The following is a 17482-nucleotide window of genomic DNA, read 5'->3' as shown; positions in this document are numbered from 1 at the left end:
CTGGCTGGGTGAGCTTTGATTCAACTTTTCTCCTCACGGGGAAGGGCACGTTTTCCCCCCCCCCCCCGGGCTGCGTTCTCTTGTGGCTGCTGCCGGGAGAGTCCGGCTGCCTCTGCTGCCTGCCCCTGCCCTCTGCCGCACGAGATCGCGGCGTCTGCTGTGACTGTAGAAATTCTCGCTGGCCGGAGAGAGAGAGCGCCCGCTCCTGTTGCCCTGTTCCCTCGCTGCCCTGAGCTGTTCCTGCTGCACTGCGTGTCTCTCAGCCCATCCGCCATTGCAGCTGCCGGACGGTGACCTGACCCTGCGCCACCTACAGCCGCTCGGGAGTCATCGCACCTGCCCTGCCCGGCCGGGAGCTCAACAGCGCCCCTGCTGCTTTCAACCGTGATTATACCACACGGGAGAAAGTTCAGCAGTTCACGTTATCTGCTGTTTTGGTTTTCTGGTTCTAGTTGTGGTTTGCTATTATTGTTATTGTTTGTTTATAGATACTAGTAAAGAACTGATACTCCTTTTTCCCATACCTTTGCCTGAAAGCCCTTGATTTACAAAATTAAATAATTCGGAGGGAGGAGGGGAAGAAAATCACATCCTCTGCTCTAGGGGAAGGTTCAACCTCTCTTGGCAGACACCCGTCTTTCAAACCAAGACAATGAGACTCTAACTGGCTTACAGCTTCCTCTAGGCATTTACTTGCTTTTCTGACGTGGGCTGTGGGTGGATTTTTGCATTCTTGTGGGCTCCATGGGCTGCAGGGGGACTTTCTGCTTTCTTCATGGTCTTTACTACAGCTAGCAGAGGGTTTCCAGCTCTGGCGCTTGGAGCACTTCCTCTTTCACCTTCTTTACTGACCTTGGTGTTTTCATGTTGTTTTTTCTTGACGTATTTTTACCTCTACCTATCTGGCGGTCACCCGAACTATTACAACACGTCCTCTCAGAGTTAATGGATGTAATGTCGTCTATTTTCACCAAGTAAGCTTTATTATAGATAAAAGCACTGTTTACGCGACACACTGGTACATATAATTGGATAAAAGCCTGAGTTCACTCCCTAATCTGACGTGGGGCAAGAGGAAGCAAGCAACACAGTTCAATATGAGTCATAAGCAAGCTCCATTTATTCACAGTATGCGTGGCTTATATACATTTACAAGTGCTTATGCTTACTACTAAAAGTTACAATCTGCATTCTATGCATTCCATTGTCACACTTTCAGGGTTCCCCCCTCATTCTTATTAATCGCAAGTTCCCCCCCGGGTACATCTCTTGTGGCCCTTTCCCAGAGCTCAAGGGCACTGCTGCGCCTCCCCAGTACCTTTCCCACGGCGCATTCCCAGGCCTCAAGGGCACTGCTGCAGCCTGTATGGCCTACTTCAACTAACAATGGCCTTGCTCGCACAAACCTCTTAAGGATTTATGACCACGATCTCGAAGCTATTCTGTAACACTAATCTACCTTGCTAATTGGTTATAAACTTTAATCACGTTCTCTAAGCATTAGCTAAGTTCTGTCTATGTAACTGCTTTATCTTTAACATTTTTTTATGATGCTCACATTTTTGGCCCTTTACATTTCGTTATTTCCTGGGAAAGGCACCTTAGAGTCAGTCACATAAACTGGCTTGTGTATAAAACTCCATTTATGCTGTTTCTCAGGCTTCCGTGGCTTTGCTTTGCAAGTTATTTTTCAACAACTCCCCTTTTTTCTTTTTTGCACAAGCCAGGTTTGGTTGACTGTCTTTACTAGTATGCGCTGTAAGCATTGCACAATGCATGGCCAAATTGTTAGAAATAGCAAAACTACAATTAAAATGAGCACTGCTGCTTGAATTAGATCTTTGAACCATCCAATAATTCTCAAACTTTTCAACCACCTGGCAAGTCCAAGGCCATTGACTACTCGTAGCTGCTTTGACAGGTGCTGCAGTTCAATAAGTTGTCGGTGAAATGGACTTTGAGTGGTTAGAAAGGTTCATGCAGCACATGCTTTCAAGCTCTTCACAGCCATGTCCTTGGCCTAATAAGAGAAAATCTATTGCAGCTCTATTAACAACATATCTAAAATTGTCAATACAGCAACAATAACTGTTCTAAAAAGCGAAATTACATTTTTTCACACAAAAAAAATTTTGCGCAAATATTACATTATCTAGTTGCAAGGGGTTATACCCCCCCTTCTTTGTTTTTGGCAAGATGTGTTTCTTATTATAAGAAGTTGAAAATGACACAAAGGTATAACAATACATGGAATGAAACAATAAGCTTACTTAAGAAAATACACTAATAATTGCTTAACTACTTTGCCATCACGCAGGGACTGCAATTGCTGGGGAACTTCATTCCATAGGCAGGGCTTGGAGAACTTTTCCCAGGCAAGGATTACAAGTTTACCTGGAAGAGAGTCTAGCTTTATAAGCTTAATTTAGCAAGTCAAAGTGACTCGATGACATTTTTAGTGCAGAAACAACTGGGACTGATGGCATATTTCCCAACTAGTTAGGACTAGGGCTTGGCCAGAGCCCAGGCCTTAACTGGGAGGGTTTCCCTAGAATATTTTACAAACAAGCTTTTATTAATATCAATTAGGAAAGTGTCTTAAAATGATACAGTTTTTGCAGATAACTACACAGACTAACGTGAAATATTTGAAAGCAGCTGGCATTATTATTTAACTTTAACTAAACAAACAATGGTACCACAGACAAATTTTAAATAACTGAATTGTGCACGTGCAGCATTGTTTGAAACTCTCACTCATTCTTCTGTTTTACCTGTGGAAGATAAAATTGCAAAGGTTTCTGTGAATAGTAATATTAACAAGCAAATTTAGAACAATTGGATATGCAGCATTCTTGACTACAGCAAGTATTTTACAGACTGTGTGTTTACACTGTTAAATCTTTATCAGGAAAGTTTTTGTTGAAAATCTTCATCTTATTTCTACAGCTGCAGAAATGTGTTTTTTAAAATAAATGAGCATAACATAATAAAATGTAAACAATAAAATTTAAACAATAAATAAAATGTAAACAATAAAATTTAAAGTTAACATCACTGAAAATGAACAGAATTCAATCATAGTAGAATTTAACAGAAGATAAAATTAACAGAAACTAAAAAATAATGAACATTAAACTGAGAAACACTTAAATTGGACAGATTCAACCTTAATTGAATTTAAACTCAATGGAATTTAAAATAACAATTGCTTAAACTTAACTTGATTTAAACTTAACATAATATACTTGTAATAAAACTTAAACTCACTTAAATTAAAAGAACTTTAACAGAACTTAACTTTAATAGAATTTAAACATAACAGAATTTTAAATTAACATCATTTGTGATGCTTTGGGACTTTAGCGTCTATGTTTTTTGTGTACTTGTGATTTTTGTGTATAACTTTGGACACTGTATAGGATGCTAGAGCTCTTGTTCTTAGCATTTTTAGATAAAACAATTCTTCTAAACTCGAACTTCAAGGACAGCTTACTGACTCAGGCCACAAGATATGTAAACAACAGTCAATTGTAGGGAGCAAACTTGTAGTAATTGACATCATTGCTTGAAGCTGTAATTGGAGGATTAAAGCTCAATATTTAAATGAATGGAACTTATAAAACATGAAAAAATCGGGAGCCATTATCTATTTTGGGTGTAGCTTTTCACTTAGGCTTTGTCTGCTTTAAATGCACTTTAAAGGCCCTTCAATAAATTTAAATGCTTTTAATTCTCTTCACTTTGTCTAGCTTCTGTTTTAGGTAATGTTGGGGGTTGAGAATTTCTTCCCATTCCTGTTACTAAGCAACAAATAGTTAAATGTTTAGAGTGATCAAGTCTTTTGTAAAAGACAAAAGCTGGGCTTTGGGCAGGGCAGGGTAAGGGTAGAGCCAGCCCTTGGAACTCTCTCTCGTGGTTCGGACGCTGAGGAGAGAGGCTGCTCTTTTTTGCTCTTCGCCTGTGACCAGAGGGAATCCAACTGTGCCCTGTTTTTTTTCTCTTCTCCTGGCTGGGTGAGCTTTGATTCAACCCTTCTCCCCACGGGGAAGGGCACGTTTTCCCCCGGGCTGCGTTTTCCCACAGCTACTGCCGGGAGAGCCCCGCGGCCCCTGCTGCCTCTCCCCGCCCTCTGCCGCACGAGACAGCGGTGTCTGCTGTGACAGCAGAAATCTTCGCTGGCCGGGGAGAGAGAGAGAGAGAGAGAGAGCGCCGGCGCTCGCCGCTGCTGCCCTGCTTTCTCGCTGCTCTGAGCTGCTTTCGCTGCCCTGCGTGCTTCTCAGCCTGTCTGCCATCATCCAGCTGCCTGAGGCTGACCTGATCCTGCGCCACAGCGCCACAGCGCCACCTGCAGCCACTCGGCAGTCATCGCACCTGCCCTGCCCGGCCGGGAGCTCAACAGCGCCCCTGCTGCTTGCAACCGTGATTACACCACACGGGAAGAGGCTCAGCAGCTCGCAAGTCATCTGCTATTGGTTTTCTGGTTCTAGTTGTTGCTATTATTGTTATTGTTTGTTTATAGATGCTAGTAAAGAACTGATATTCCTTTTTTCCCATACCTTTGCCTGAAAGCCCTTGATTTACAAAATTAAATAATTCGGAGGGAGGGAAAAAATCACATTCTCTGTCCTAAGGGAGGGTTCAACCTCTCTTGGCAGACACCTGTCTTTCAAACCAAGACAGATCTTGGCGCCCAACGTGGGGCTCGAGGGCATTGGAAGAAAAAGGAATAACAGTTTCTATGAGACCTATCTTAGTGTGGTGAACATGAAAACCTAATTAAGTGGTACTATGTTGAGTATACCCTGGTTTGGTTGGCACATAATTGTGACCACATTTTTCCCATTTGCAGCTCCCTACCTAAACATGGGTCCTATAACTAAGATTATTGTGGCTGTCATCCAGTTTGCACAATGGGCCAATAGGGTGAAGAATTTCTGGATCTTTCAGTTCATTTTAAAGGCAGGCACATGGCTACAGTTTTTTGACACCATCAGTACATGTTTTTGTAGTTTGTTTGGTAATAGTACCTTTTGTGAGGAGATAACACCAGGAGAAGGTTTTTCTCAACCTTTTATTCATTACTTTGGGCCTACCCAACTAATGCTCGAAAGGTTTGGAAACTCTCTAAATGCTTATGATACCATAGAGTGCCTGGTGTTGCTGTGGCTGATAGGTCTATCCTACTTTGCATTCCGGGATAAGGTGAAACTTCCCTGGGTAACCATTCCAACACCTGTGCCAGGGAATAGGGATGCAGCCACAGAGCCCAAGGCTGTCCCAGAGCCTGGGGATACCCCACAGCCTGACCTTGTCCAACAGCCTGCCTCAGAAACAAACTGTCCGGAATGGGTGGGGGTGCTAGTGGAAGAAATGCACAAAATACAACAGCTGCTGAGGGAATACATCTCCCTAGCAGGTGTAAAACCCTCTCCTTGCCCCAAAGGGAAAGAGTCTGATGATGCAGCAATGGAACCCACAGATGTTACGACCATCCAGGTTCCAGCTGAACCCCAAGAGCAGCCACAGCCAGCAGCAGTTGCCCCTGTGGTGCGTACGAAGTATAAAACCAAATCAGTACGCCCAGTTAATGATGATGGGGAACCATTGCCCTCACAACCAGCAGTGGAATCTGAGCCCATAATCATCACTGAGTCCTTCCACTTCGATAGTCTCCGTAATCTGCAAGATGATGTTAAGCAACGGGCGCACAAAGCTTTCCCAACCTGGTTACTTCAGGTTTGGGGCCTTATGGGCCCAGGTGTGCAGTTGGATAATAACGAAGCAAGGAATTTGGGACCCTTGGCCCAAGACCTGGGTGTTGACAAAGTGTTCGCGAGGGAGCCAGGGCCACTTTCTCTCTGGGGAAAGCTTTTAATGGGTGTAAGAGAGAAGTTTGTCCACAAACACAGAATGCAGGATCACTACCGTAGAATGTCCTGGAAGACCGTTGAGGAAGGGATCAAATGGCTGAGAGAAGCAGCCATAATTGAGGTGCTCTTTGGGAGGTATGGACAGCACAAAAATGATCCTGACAGGGTCAGGTGCACCGGGCAAATGTTGTGGAACCTTGCAAATCTAGGGCCATCCCAATATGACACCTTCATTGCAACAATTAATGCTGATGACAATCAAGAGACAGTGGGTTCCATAGCTGACAGGCTCAGGTATTATGCAAGTGTGATAAGTGGTCCGATGCAGGCTCAGGTCTCTGCTGTGGTTCAAGACCTCAGAGAGGAGATGAAAGAGATAAAGGAGACGAGAGAGGAGATGAAGGACCTGAGGGAGGAGATTAGGGAAGAGATGAGGAGGATCAATGTGGCACCAGTGAGAGTCACAGGCCCCAACACCAGAGCCCAACGTCCCCCAGCTAGGGAGAGAGGGTACGCCCCACGAGCTGAGTTGTGGTTCTTTCTGCATGACCATGGAGAAGACATGAGGAGGTGGGATGGGAAGCCCACTACTGCTCTGGCAGCATGGGTGCGTCAGCTTAAGGAGGGAAACACTGGCCGAGGGGGTTCTGCTAAAGCGAAGGTAGCCTCAGCTTCCCGTGGCCGACCTGCTAGGTACAATAGAAGGGAAGATGATGGGTCAGATCCCCTTGAAGGAACCTCTAGAACGTATGACCAGGAAGGGAATGATAACCAGTGCTAGAGGGGTCCTGCCTCTAGCCAGGTAGAGGTACGGGAAAACCATGTTTTTTGGACTGTGTGGATTCAGTGGCCTGGCACATCAGAGCCACAAAAATACAAAGCACTAGTTGATACAGGTGCGCAGTGTACCCTAATGCCATCGGGACTTGCGGGAGCAGAATCCATTTCTATTGCTGGGGTGACTGGGGAATCACAGCAGTTGACCCTGGTTGAAGCCGAGGTGAGCCTGACTGGGAAGGAGTGGCAAAAACATCCCATTGTGACTGGTCCAGATGCCCCATGTATTCTGGGCATAGACTTCCTCCATAATGGCTATTTCAAAGACCCGAAAGGACTCAAATGGGCTTTGGGAATAGCTGCTGTCGAGGCAGAGGTCGTGAGGCAATTGAACACCTTGCCTGGACTATCAGAGAACCCTTCCACAGTTGGACTTTTGAAGGTGGAGGACCAACAAGTACCAATTGCCACATTGAAAGTGCACTGCCGGCAATACAGAACGAATCGAGATGCTGTGGTTCCCATCCACGAGATGATCCGTGAGCTGGAGAGCCAATGGGTGGTCAGCAAGGCCCACTCATCCTTTAATAGCCCCATCTGGCCTGTGCGCAAATCTGACGGAGAATGGAGATTGACTGTGGACTATCGTGCCTTGAATGAGGTGACTCCACCTCTGAGTGCCGCTGTACCGGACATGCTGGAGCTCCAGTATGAGCTAGAGTCCAAGGAAGCAAAGTGGTATGCCACTATTGACATTGCAAATGCATTCTTCTCCATTCCTCTGGCAGCGATTAGATCATTGAGGAAGTGTTCCCGAGGAGAGAAAAATCATCCAAATTCTCCTGGAAGCCGGTTTTGCCATCAAAAACAGCAAAGTCAAGGGGCCTGCCAAAGATAACCAGTTCCTGAGAGTGAAGTGGCAAGAAGGATGGCGTAAGATTCCTACCGAAGTCATGAAGAAGATCACAGCAATGTTCCAACCAACCAACAAGAAAGAGACACAAGCCTTCCTAGGCACCATAGGTTTCTGGAGGATGCATATCACCAAGTACAGCCAGATTGTGAGTCCTCTTTACCTGGTGACCTGCAAGAAGAATGATTTCCACTGGGGCCCTGAACAGCAACAAGCCTTTGCTCAGATCAAGCAGATCGCTCATGCAGTAGCCCTTGGCCCAGTCAGGACAGGACCAGAAGTGAAGAATGTGCTCTACTCTGCAGCTGGGGGGAATGGTCTGTCCTGGAGCCTGTGGCAGAAGGTGCCTGGCGAGACTCGAGGACGACCACTGGGATTCTGGAGCCGAAGTTACAGAGGGTCCGAAGCCAACTATACTCTCACCGAGAAGGAAATCTTAGCAGCCTATGAAGGTGTCCAAACCGCCTCAGAGGTAATGGGTACAGAAGCACAATTTCTCCTTGCACCCCGACTGCCAGTGCTGGGGTGGATGTTCAAGGGAAAGGTTCCCTCAACCCACCACACCACCGATGCCACGTGGAGCAAATGGATTGCTTTCATCACACAGCGCGCCCGTATTGGAAACCCAAATCACCCTGGGATCTTAGAAATAATTACAAATTGGCCCGAAGGTGAAGACTTTGGCCTCACGGATGAAGAGGAGCAGGAACAAGTGACTCGTGCAGAGGAAGCTCCACCTTACAACCAACTGCCACAAGATGAAACACGCTACGCTCTGTTCACTGATGGTTCCTGTCGTATTGTGGGGGCAAATAGGAAGTGGAAAGCAGCTGTATGGAGCCCCACATGACAGGTCGGAGAGGCTAAAGAAGGAGAGGGGGGATTGAGTCAACTTGCTGAACTCAAAGCTGTCCAGCTGGCCCTGGACATTGCTGAAAGAGAGAAGTGGCCAAAGCTTTACCTCTACACTGATTCATGGATGGTAGCCAATGCTCTATGGGGTTGGTTGGAAAGGTGGAAAAAAGCCAGCTGGCAGTGTAGAGGAAGACAAATCTGGGCTGCTGATGAGTGGCAGGACATTGCCACTAGGGTGGAGAAACTATCTGTGAAGGTCTGTCGTGTAGATGCCCATGTCCCCAAGAGTCAAGCTAATGAGGAACACCAAAACAATGAACAAGTGGATAAAGCTGCAAAGATAAAGGTGTCACAAATACATTTGGATTGGCAACACAAGGGGGAGCTGTTCCTAGCTCGATGGGCCCATGATGCCTCTGGCCATCAAGGCAGAGATGCCACCTACAAGTGGGCACGAGACCAAGGAGTGGATCTAACCATGGACTGCATCTCCCAGGTAATCCATAATTGTGAGATGTGTGCTGCCATCAAGCAAGCCAAGCGGGTGAAACCCCTGTGGTATGGTGGAAGGTGGTCTAAATATAAGTATGGAGAGGCCTGGCAGATTGATTACGTCACACTGCCTCAAACCTGCTATGGCAAGCGCTACGTGCTCACAATGGTAGAAGCCACCACGGGGTGGTTGGAAACCTACCCTTGCCTCATGCCACTGTTCGTAACACCATCCTGGGCCTTGAAAACCAAGTCCTGTGGAGGCATGGTACCCCTGAGAGAATTGAGTCAGACAATGGGACTCATTTTAAAAATAACCTCATAAACAACTGGGCTAGGGAACATGGCATTGAGTGGGTGTACCACATTCCTTATCATGCACCTGCTGCTGGCAAAGTGGAGCGATGCAATGGTCTGCTAAAAACCACCTTGAAAGCTTTAGGTGGGGGGACTTTTAAAGGTTGGGAACAGCATTTAGCCAAGGCCACATGCTTGTTAACTGGCTAGTTAACACCCGAGGTTCCACCAACTGACCTGGCCCTGCCCAAACTGAACCCCTGCAAACAGCAGACGGGGATAAAGTTCCAGTGGTACACATGAGAGGCATGCTAGGGAAAACTGTTTGGATTAATTCTGCCTCAGGCAAAGACAAACCCACCCGTGGGGATGTCTTCGCTCAGGAATCAGGGTGCACCTGGTGGGTGATGCAAAAGGATGGAGAAGCACGATGCATACCTCAGGGAGACCTTAGTTGGGGTTGAATTGCCCATAACACTGTGCCTGTATCCATATCTGTATGTATATATGTATATAATTAGAGTAATGCATGTACTTATGTAATTTAAATGTTTAAGCTCAATGTAACATGTTGGAATGAAAAAAATTCAGGGTGGATAATGTCAGAGTTTGGGGAAGGCCTTGAAATTTTTCTCCATCCCTGTTACTAAGCAAGAAATAGTTGGGTGTTTAGAGCCATCTCTTTTGTAAAAGACAAAAGGTGTGCTTGGGCAGGGCAGGGTAAGGGAAGAGCCTGCGGGTGGAATGCTCTCGTGGTTCGGACACTGAGAGGAGAGGCTGCTCCTTGCTTTTCAGCTGCGACCAGAGGAAATCCAACTGTGCCCTGTTTTTTCTTCTCCTGGCTTGGTGAGCTTTGATTCAACCTGTTTTCCCACTGGGAAGTGCACGTTTCCATGGGCTGCTGCGTTTTCTCGCAGCTGCCGCCGGGAGAGTCCAGCTGCCTCTGCCGCCTGCCCCTGCCCTCTGCCACACGAGACCGCGGCGTCTGCTGTGACTGCAGAAATCCTTGCTACCTCACTAGCTAGGCGGGGAGAGCCAGCTCCTACCCCTGTCGCGCTGCTTTTTTGCCGCTCCGAGCTGCCCTGCATGCTTTTCAGCCTGCCCACCATTACCAGCTGCCTGAGGCTGACCTGACCCTGCGCCACAGCGCCACCTGCAGCCACTTGGGAGTCATCGCACCTGCCCTGCCTGGCCGGGAGCTCAACAGCACCCCTGCTGCTTGCAACCGTGATTACACCACACAGGAAAGAGGCTCAGCAGCTCACAAGTCATCTGCTATTGGTTTCTGGTTCTATTTGTGGTTGCTATTATTGTTATTGCTTGTTTATAGATACTAGTAAAGAACTGATATTCCTTTTCCCATACCTTTGCCTGAAAGCCCTTGATTTACAAAATTAAATAATTTGGAGGGAGGGGAAAATCACATTCTCTGTCCTAAGGGAGGGTTCAACCTCTCTTGGCAGACACCTGTCTTTCAAACCAAGACACTGTCACACCAATAAATCCAGGGAACTGGTAAAAATTATGCTTAATCAATCATACCAAGATTTGGGGGCAACCTGGTTTGTCTTCAGAGAAAAATCTCCATTTTATAGCAGATGTGGTGCAACAGCTGAGCAAAACCCTGGGTATAAAGTGGGACTGACATAGCTCTTGGTGACCACAGTTGAGTGGGAAAGTGGAAGGGACGAATCAGAATTTGAAAAAATGCTGCAGTGGATTAGTCCTATATAACACCCCGCCTTTATTAAATTTATAATTTCTGTTTCAGAATATTCCCCCAGCTAAAACATCCCATTGGTTAAAAATTATGTACCTTCCCCTGCAATACTGTTATTGGTTTGTAACCCTGCCCTTCTCCCTCAGACCCTTCCTGGTTGGTCCTCAGGGGCTGGATACGCCCCATTTCCCCCCACACACACCTTTTAACATTGTGCAAGACTGGGTTCGAGGCTTCTGAGCTTTGGATTCTGGGCACCCCGGTCCTTTACCTCGTTCTCCGCCCTGCAAGCTCCGTCAGCGTCCCTACAATAAACCTGCTGGAATCCCAAACGTAGAAGTCTACGCCTCTTTCATCTTTACCGCTTTCCTAACGGGCTACCATCCCCCTGGAAGCCGCACTCGCTCATGTGTGTCACAGCCACTGCGTGCCTGGTCAGTGTTCAGCACGACCGGCTGCCTTTCCGTTGCTGCTCTCAGCGGTCGGCTGCTTTTAGGGGAGTGAAGCAGCAAAAAACCAAATTAGTAAAATGTGCCAAGAAACCTCTTTAAAATGGCCACTAGACCCTTCCTTTGGCTTTTCTGTGAGTCAGAATTCAGCCAGGGACAAAACCAGTGAGCTGCTGTAGGGGCAGCTGTACCAAACACTATCAGTTCCTGGAGAAATCCATTCAAAGGGAGAAACAGATTTAAATCTATACCTGATTTCTTTAGGAAAAATCTCCTTCTGGACTCTGGTGGTTTATAACCCTGTTGGCACCAGTTGCTGTGGATGTCCCTGTTCATCCATTCCAGCCTGGGGATTTTGTGTATGTAAAGAGTTGGAACTCTGAACCCTTGAAGGAAAAGTGCAAAGGAGCTTTCCAGGTCCTCCTGGTAACCTACACTGCCCTCAGGGTGGAAGGAATTGAGCCCTGGGTTCATCACACGCAGGTAAAACCAGCAGCCACACATTAAATACAGCAGGAAGAAAACTGACTGATACCCTGGACCCTGGAGGTTTTATTAATATATGCATATATATACATATACATATCTCTCTCTCTCTCTCTCTCTCTCTCTCTCTCTCTCTCTATATATATATATATCTCCTACTGTTTTAGGTATCAAATATGGTTTTCTAAGGGGATATTGTTTATTCGATCTTGATGATGATGATAACTAATTGCATATTTACAATAATAGAAACTATGTCGTTAACCTCTGGGGAGAGGAATGTTCTCTTACAGTTAGTGCAAGATTTTTGCATATGGCAGAATGTAACCCCTATAACAGCTTGTTTGCCAACACATTTTCTCTGTAGAAAATCCAATTCCACGGGGAACTTTAGTTAGCACTTGGACAAAAATCTGGGAACACGTGTGGGAAGGAATAGCACCCAGGGCAAATGGAAAGGGATGGAAGGAGAATATTCCTTACAAAGGAATTCTTACACATCAGAACAATACTGTTGAGAATTGTAACATCTCAAAACTGGATCTGGAAATCACCTAAGAAAATATCTATTGGCTGACAGATTGCACTGATACCCCTTGGGGATGTTAAATTCCAGATGTATGGAATAGCCCTCAGACAGGACAATGGGAATATATCCAGCCAGTTCAGTGTCTGGACTGGGAAGGGAGCCCAGGCCTCACAGAGGACCCCTTGCAGGTGGGTATAAAATACCCTGATTTAATAAGGCCAAGGCCAAAGGATCCCATGACAAGGAAAAGTGGAATTGCATTTGGATAGACACTTGAACTGTTTGGAATCCTGAGGTACAGTGGCTCGTGGCTGTGGCCCAGGCTCTAAGGCTGGGATGTGTCTGTAAAAATTATTCTGCCTTTCTTAATAACACCTGTTAGGTCTCACCTAACAAACAGTGAGGCTTGGAGAGACTCAGACTGTCAGCAGGACATGGTAAAATCATTAGTTCACTCAGGATGGGTGGGAAGTGATGGAATTTGGAGCACACATTTGCCCTTGGGTGAATCAAGAGCACAATGGACACTTCGGGTATTAAGGTTACGTCCCTTGTGGAAGGAGTCACCCCTGGGAACCCAACAGTGGGGAAAGATTAAAGGGGATGAAACTTGGAAACATCCCAGCATGGGAACTACAGTGGGATGGGTTTTAGAATCCGTCTTTACTCCTCAAAGATCTGCCTTTAGGAACAGACCAAACACACACCATTGGACTGCAAATGGGAACTTTAGTGAATGCAACTCAGTTGGGGTTTACTGAAATAAATGAACAATTGCAAGCCACAACTAAAATGACCTTACAGAACAGACTGGCATTAGATCTTTTGCTGTTACATGGATTATGTGGATACTTGAATTGAAACAACACTTGTGTGCACACTCCAAATGTGATGCTGAATTGGATGATCAGGCAGAGAGGATAAAATTAGTTGATACATCTGATGCCTAAAATGCTGGTAAAAATTGAGATGCAGACACCACAGTACAGGAAAAAGGGTATTACCTTGGTTTAATAGGATCCCAGGTGCACCACGACGAAAAGAGAGCGACGGTATCACGCGTATACAATTTATGGACTTCATGGATTAGCATACCTATCTAAAATTCCCCAATAAGAAACCTAACAAATGAAGTAACTGCCTCCTTATTCAAATTACCTCCCCCCAAAAAGGTTACAACTTAGTTTACAAAAACATGTCCCAGTGATGGGGCTCTTTCAAGGTTGGTGCCTCATGTTCTTGAGATTGTGGAGATTGTTTTGTCTTCTCCAAAGAATTCTGAACAAGGCTAGAGTACAAGGAAAAACATGTGGGGCTAAAATACAGGGAGTAAAAAGTACAGGAATGGGAAAGGGTAAAAAGTGTATAAAAAGGGTATAAAAGTATAATGAAAAAGGACAAAAAACCCATCAGGCATCACATCCAGCAGGGGATTAAGGGGAGGATTAGAAAGTAACTGGTTAAATAAAATATTTAAAGGACTTGGATTTTCTCTGACTGCTTGGTTTGCCTTACTTTTGTAAAGTATGATTGGGATCATAGTAATAACTGTGGTTATGATACTTGTTTTATGCTGTATGAAGAACACAACTGTCAATGCAACTGAGGAACTCACAGGATGTGAGTAAAAGAGCAGAGTGAGGCTTATGAAGGCTTGAAGGGGAGAGAAGCTTCCCATGCCTCAAAGGGGGGAATATTGCCAGATGAAGAATCATTTGCATCTGGTGTGTTCATACAGTGTTTGTTCTCCAAAACTTCCTGGCCCCTGGCACCACACAATGCTTATTGTGTAGGAAGCAATCAGCCCAGGTGTGCCAACTTCTACCAGGTGGTCAGGTATGACTTTGGGGTCACCAACCACCAGGGACCACCATAGAGAGCCCCAGGACAGAAGTACAGATGTGCAAAGGGTGGGGGAAAATACGTTAATGATTTTGGGGAAAGATTATCATATGTAAGTTTATTCTGGGACAATCACTGAATAGGTATGTAAAATACAGAATTTAAACAGGAACTTTCCTGTGCTCAGCATGCACGGCTTTGGGAGGAGCTCTTCTCTGTGCATCTGGCTGAATAAAGAATGCTGCTGCTTAATGCTGCATTGGGGTTAAGGAGGTTTCTATTTTATTCAAATTTTGGTAACACCTCTGTGACTGTGTCATAGAACCACAGAGCAGCTGTGATGCCAGGAGGGGGCTGTGTGACATCACAGAACGGGTTCGGTGAGGTCATGGAGCAGCTATGACATCATAGAGGAACCTGTGTGACATCACAGAGATGGGTGTGACATCACAGGATGTTGATGGGACATGACAGAGTGGGCTGTGATTCACAGAGCTGCCTGTGAGACATCACGGAGTGGGCTCTGACACCACAGGGTGGTGGTGTGGCATCACAGAGTAGGGTTGTGACATTGCAGATAGGGCTGTGACACCACAAAATGGCTGTGTGCATTCACAGAATGGGTAGTGACAACACAGAGTGGGTTGTGACATCAAAGTGGGGGCTGTGTGACATCACAGGGCAGCTGTGACCACACAGACTTGCTGTGTGATATCACAGAGGAGGCAGTGACATCACAGAGTGGGCTGTGACATTACAGGGTGGCTGTGTGACATCAGAGGGGGCTGGGTGGGGTCAATGAGAAGTCACTCTACCCTGCCCACCCTCACAGGTCCCCCAGCAAAGTCCAACACTGCTCATCTGACCCCCAGCACTGTCCCATCTGCAGGATCTGCTTCCCATCGGCCTCTTCCTCCTGCAGCCCCAAGCCCAGGTTGGTGCTAAACAAAGGGCGCTGGCTCAGAGTCATCCCCCGGCAGGGGCTGTGCACCCCCTCTGCCCCCTCCCCAAATTCCCTCCTGGGGGGAGCAGGAGCTGGGTCAGGAGCCCTGTGAGGAGGGAAAAGGGGGTGACACTGGGATGGGGGGGACACACATTCTCTGGGGGACACACATGACCCCTGGGGATTCCCCCCTCACCTTCTGCAGTGCTAGGAGGATGAACCCCAACATGGAGCCCTAAACCCTGGCAGCATCATAGGGGGAGGGTCTGGTGGCAGCTTTGGGAGTCTGGGTTAGTCACGACCACTCAAAAACTCCCTCCCAGCTCCACAGTCAATCTTGGACCCCTCAAAACATCCATAGCTCCCCATAGGATCCTCCCAAACTGCTCCCTACAATATAAATGGCCCCAAGTGCCACCATAACCCCTTTCCCATCTTCCCCAAGACCCACCAAGTATCACTCCAAGCCACACAGCCCAGCCAGGACCAAAAAACTCCCTCCCAGCTCCCACCAAGCTCCACAAGTGCCCCCAAGAGCCAAAAAAGCCCCTCCCAATCCCCTCAGAAGCCCCTAAAAAATCCCCTCAGAGCCACAAAAGCCCCTCCCAATCCCCTCCCAGCCCTCCGTGGCACTGACCAGGAGAGGTTAATACAGGAATATCCACAGCTGAGAGCAGCTCAGGCACTTCAGCAGCAATTTGGGCTCTCTGGGGACACAGCCCAAATGGGGAGACCCAGGCCAGGGACTGGGACAGACAACTGGAATTCCTGAACAGATGAGCTCAGGTAGACACGTTCTGCTGGCACAACTACAAGATTGTGGCCCCTTCTGCCTAGTTCAGTGGCCCCAGAACACCCAAATCCTCCTGAATATCCCCCTGAACCCCAAATTCACCCTCAAATCCTGGGAAAGTGGTGCCGTTTTAGATCTGTGTAATTTTTTTTATTTTTACCTCAATTTTGGTTGTTTCCAGAGGATGAAGAAGGCACTTACTTAGATCAGAAAACACCTCCAAGAACTGCCATAATTTCTTGATGTAACCTGAAAAAACAACTGGACAGAGCAGGTGACATTTTTTAGGGTGTAAAGTTAATAAATCAGCTTTCCTAATGAGTGTCCAATGTCAATCTAAGTCCCAAAGGATTAGACAAATGCCACTGCATTTGTCCAGGTGGCTACAGGGAATCAGGAGGACGTGGAAGCCACCAGCCAGGTGTCTTTCCAAAGTGGGTTACCAGGAGCATGGCTCACCAGGGCTCTTCCCAAAGTGGGTCCTCCAATGGGTGATAAAGTTGGAGCAGCACATGAAGCTCTTCCTGCACTCAGGGCACTCGTAGGGCTTCCCTTATTGGTGGTTCCGTTGGTGTTGGGTCAAGTGAGAGCTCTGAGTGAAGCTCTTCCCACACTCAGGACACTCATAGGGTCTTTCCCTAGTGTGGGTCCTCTGGTGGCGGATCAGGGTGGAGCTTTCGCTGAACCTCTTCCCACACTCGGGACACTTGTAAAGCCTCTGCCCAGTGTGGAGGCACCGGTGTGTGATGAGGTGGGAATTGTGCTTGAAGCCCCTCCTGCACTCAGGGCAGCAGAACGGCCTCTCATCTGTGTGAATATGCTGATGCTTGAGGAGATCTGAGCTGGTTGGAAACCTCTTCCCACACTTGAAACACTCATAGGGTCTCTCCCCTGTGTGGATTTTCTGGTGTTGTGTCAAGTGAGATCTGTGGTTGAAGCTCTTCCCACATGTGGGACACTCGTAGGGTCTCTCCCCAGTGTGGATCCTCTGGTGGCAGATCAGGCTGGAGCTTTCGCTGAAGCTCTTCCCACAGTCAGGATACTCATCGGGTGTCTCCCCAGTGTGAATGCGCCGGTGGGTGATGAGGGTGGAGATGCGGTTAAAGCCCTTCCTGCACTCAGGGCAGCGGAAGGGCCTCTCCTCTGTGTGAATCCGCTGATGCTTGAGGAGATGGGAGCTGGTTGGAAACTTCTTCCCACACTCGTGACACTCATAGGGCCTCTCCCCAGTGTGGCTCCTCTTCTGGCGGATCAGGCGGCAGCTCCAGCTGAAGCTCTTCCCACATTCCAAGCATTTGTGGGGCTTCTCCCCATTAAGCTGTTCATGGACAACCAGGTCCGAACTCTGAAGCTCTGGTTGCCTTCCTGGCACAGAGTGTGTCTTCCCTCCTCAGAGTGCCCTGTGCTGGGTTTGCAGTCCCTCCTTATGCAGCATCTCTGGGGCTTTTCCTCCCTGTTGAATTCCTGTCTCATGGAGCTGCTCAAAATGGCATCTTCCATGAGGTTCTGCTGC

The 17482-nt window shown here is 47.2% G+C and overlaps 1 pseudogene; it reads right to left on the bottom strand.

Annotated features, from left to right (window-relative positions):
- Positions 1–16427: 16427 nt before the first annotated feature.
- LOC146420381 (uncharacterized) overlaps positions 16428–17482 on the bottom strand; it is a 33668-nt pseudogene continuing 32613 nt past the window's right edge.

This window comes from Lichenostomus cassidix, unplaced genomic scaffold, assembly GCF_008360975.1.
Source record: "Lichenostomus cassidix isolate B80296 unplaced genomic scaffold, HeHo_3.0 HiC_scaffold_533, whole genome shotgun sequence".
Classification (NCBI taxonomy): domain Eukaryota; kingdom Metazoa; phylum Chordata; class Aves; order Passeriformes; family Meliphagidae; genus Lichenostomus; species Lichenostomus cassidix.
Note: the sequence above shows the minus strand (reverse complement) of the source record. Positions and strands in the feature narration are given on the sequence as shown.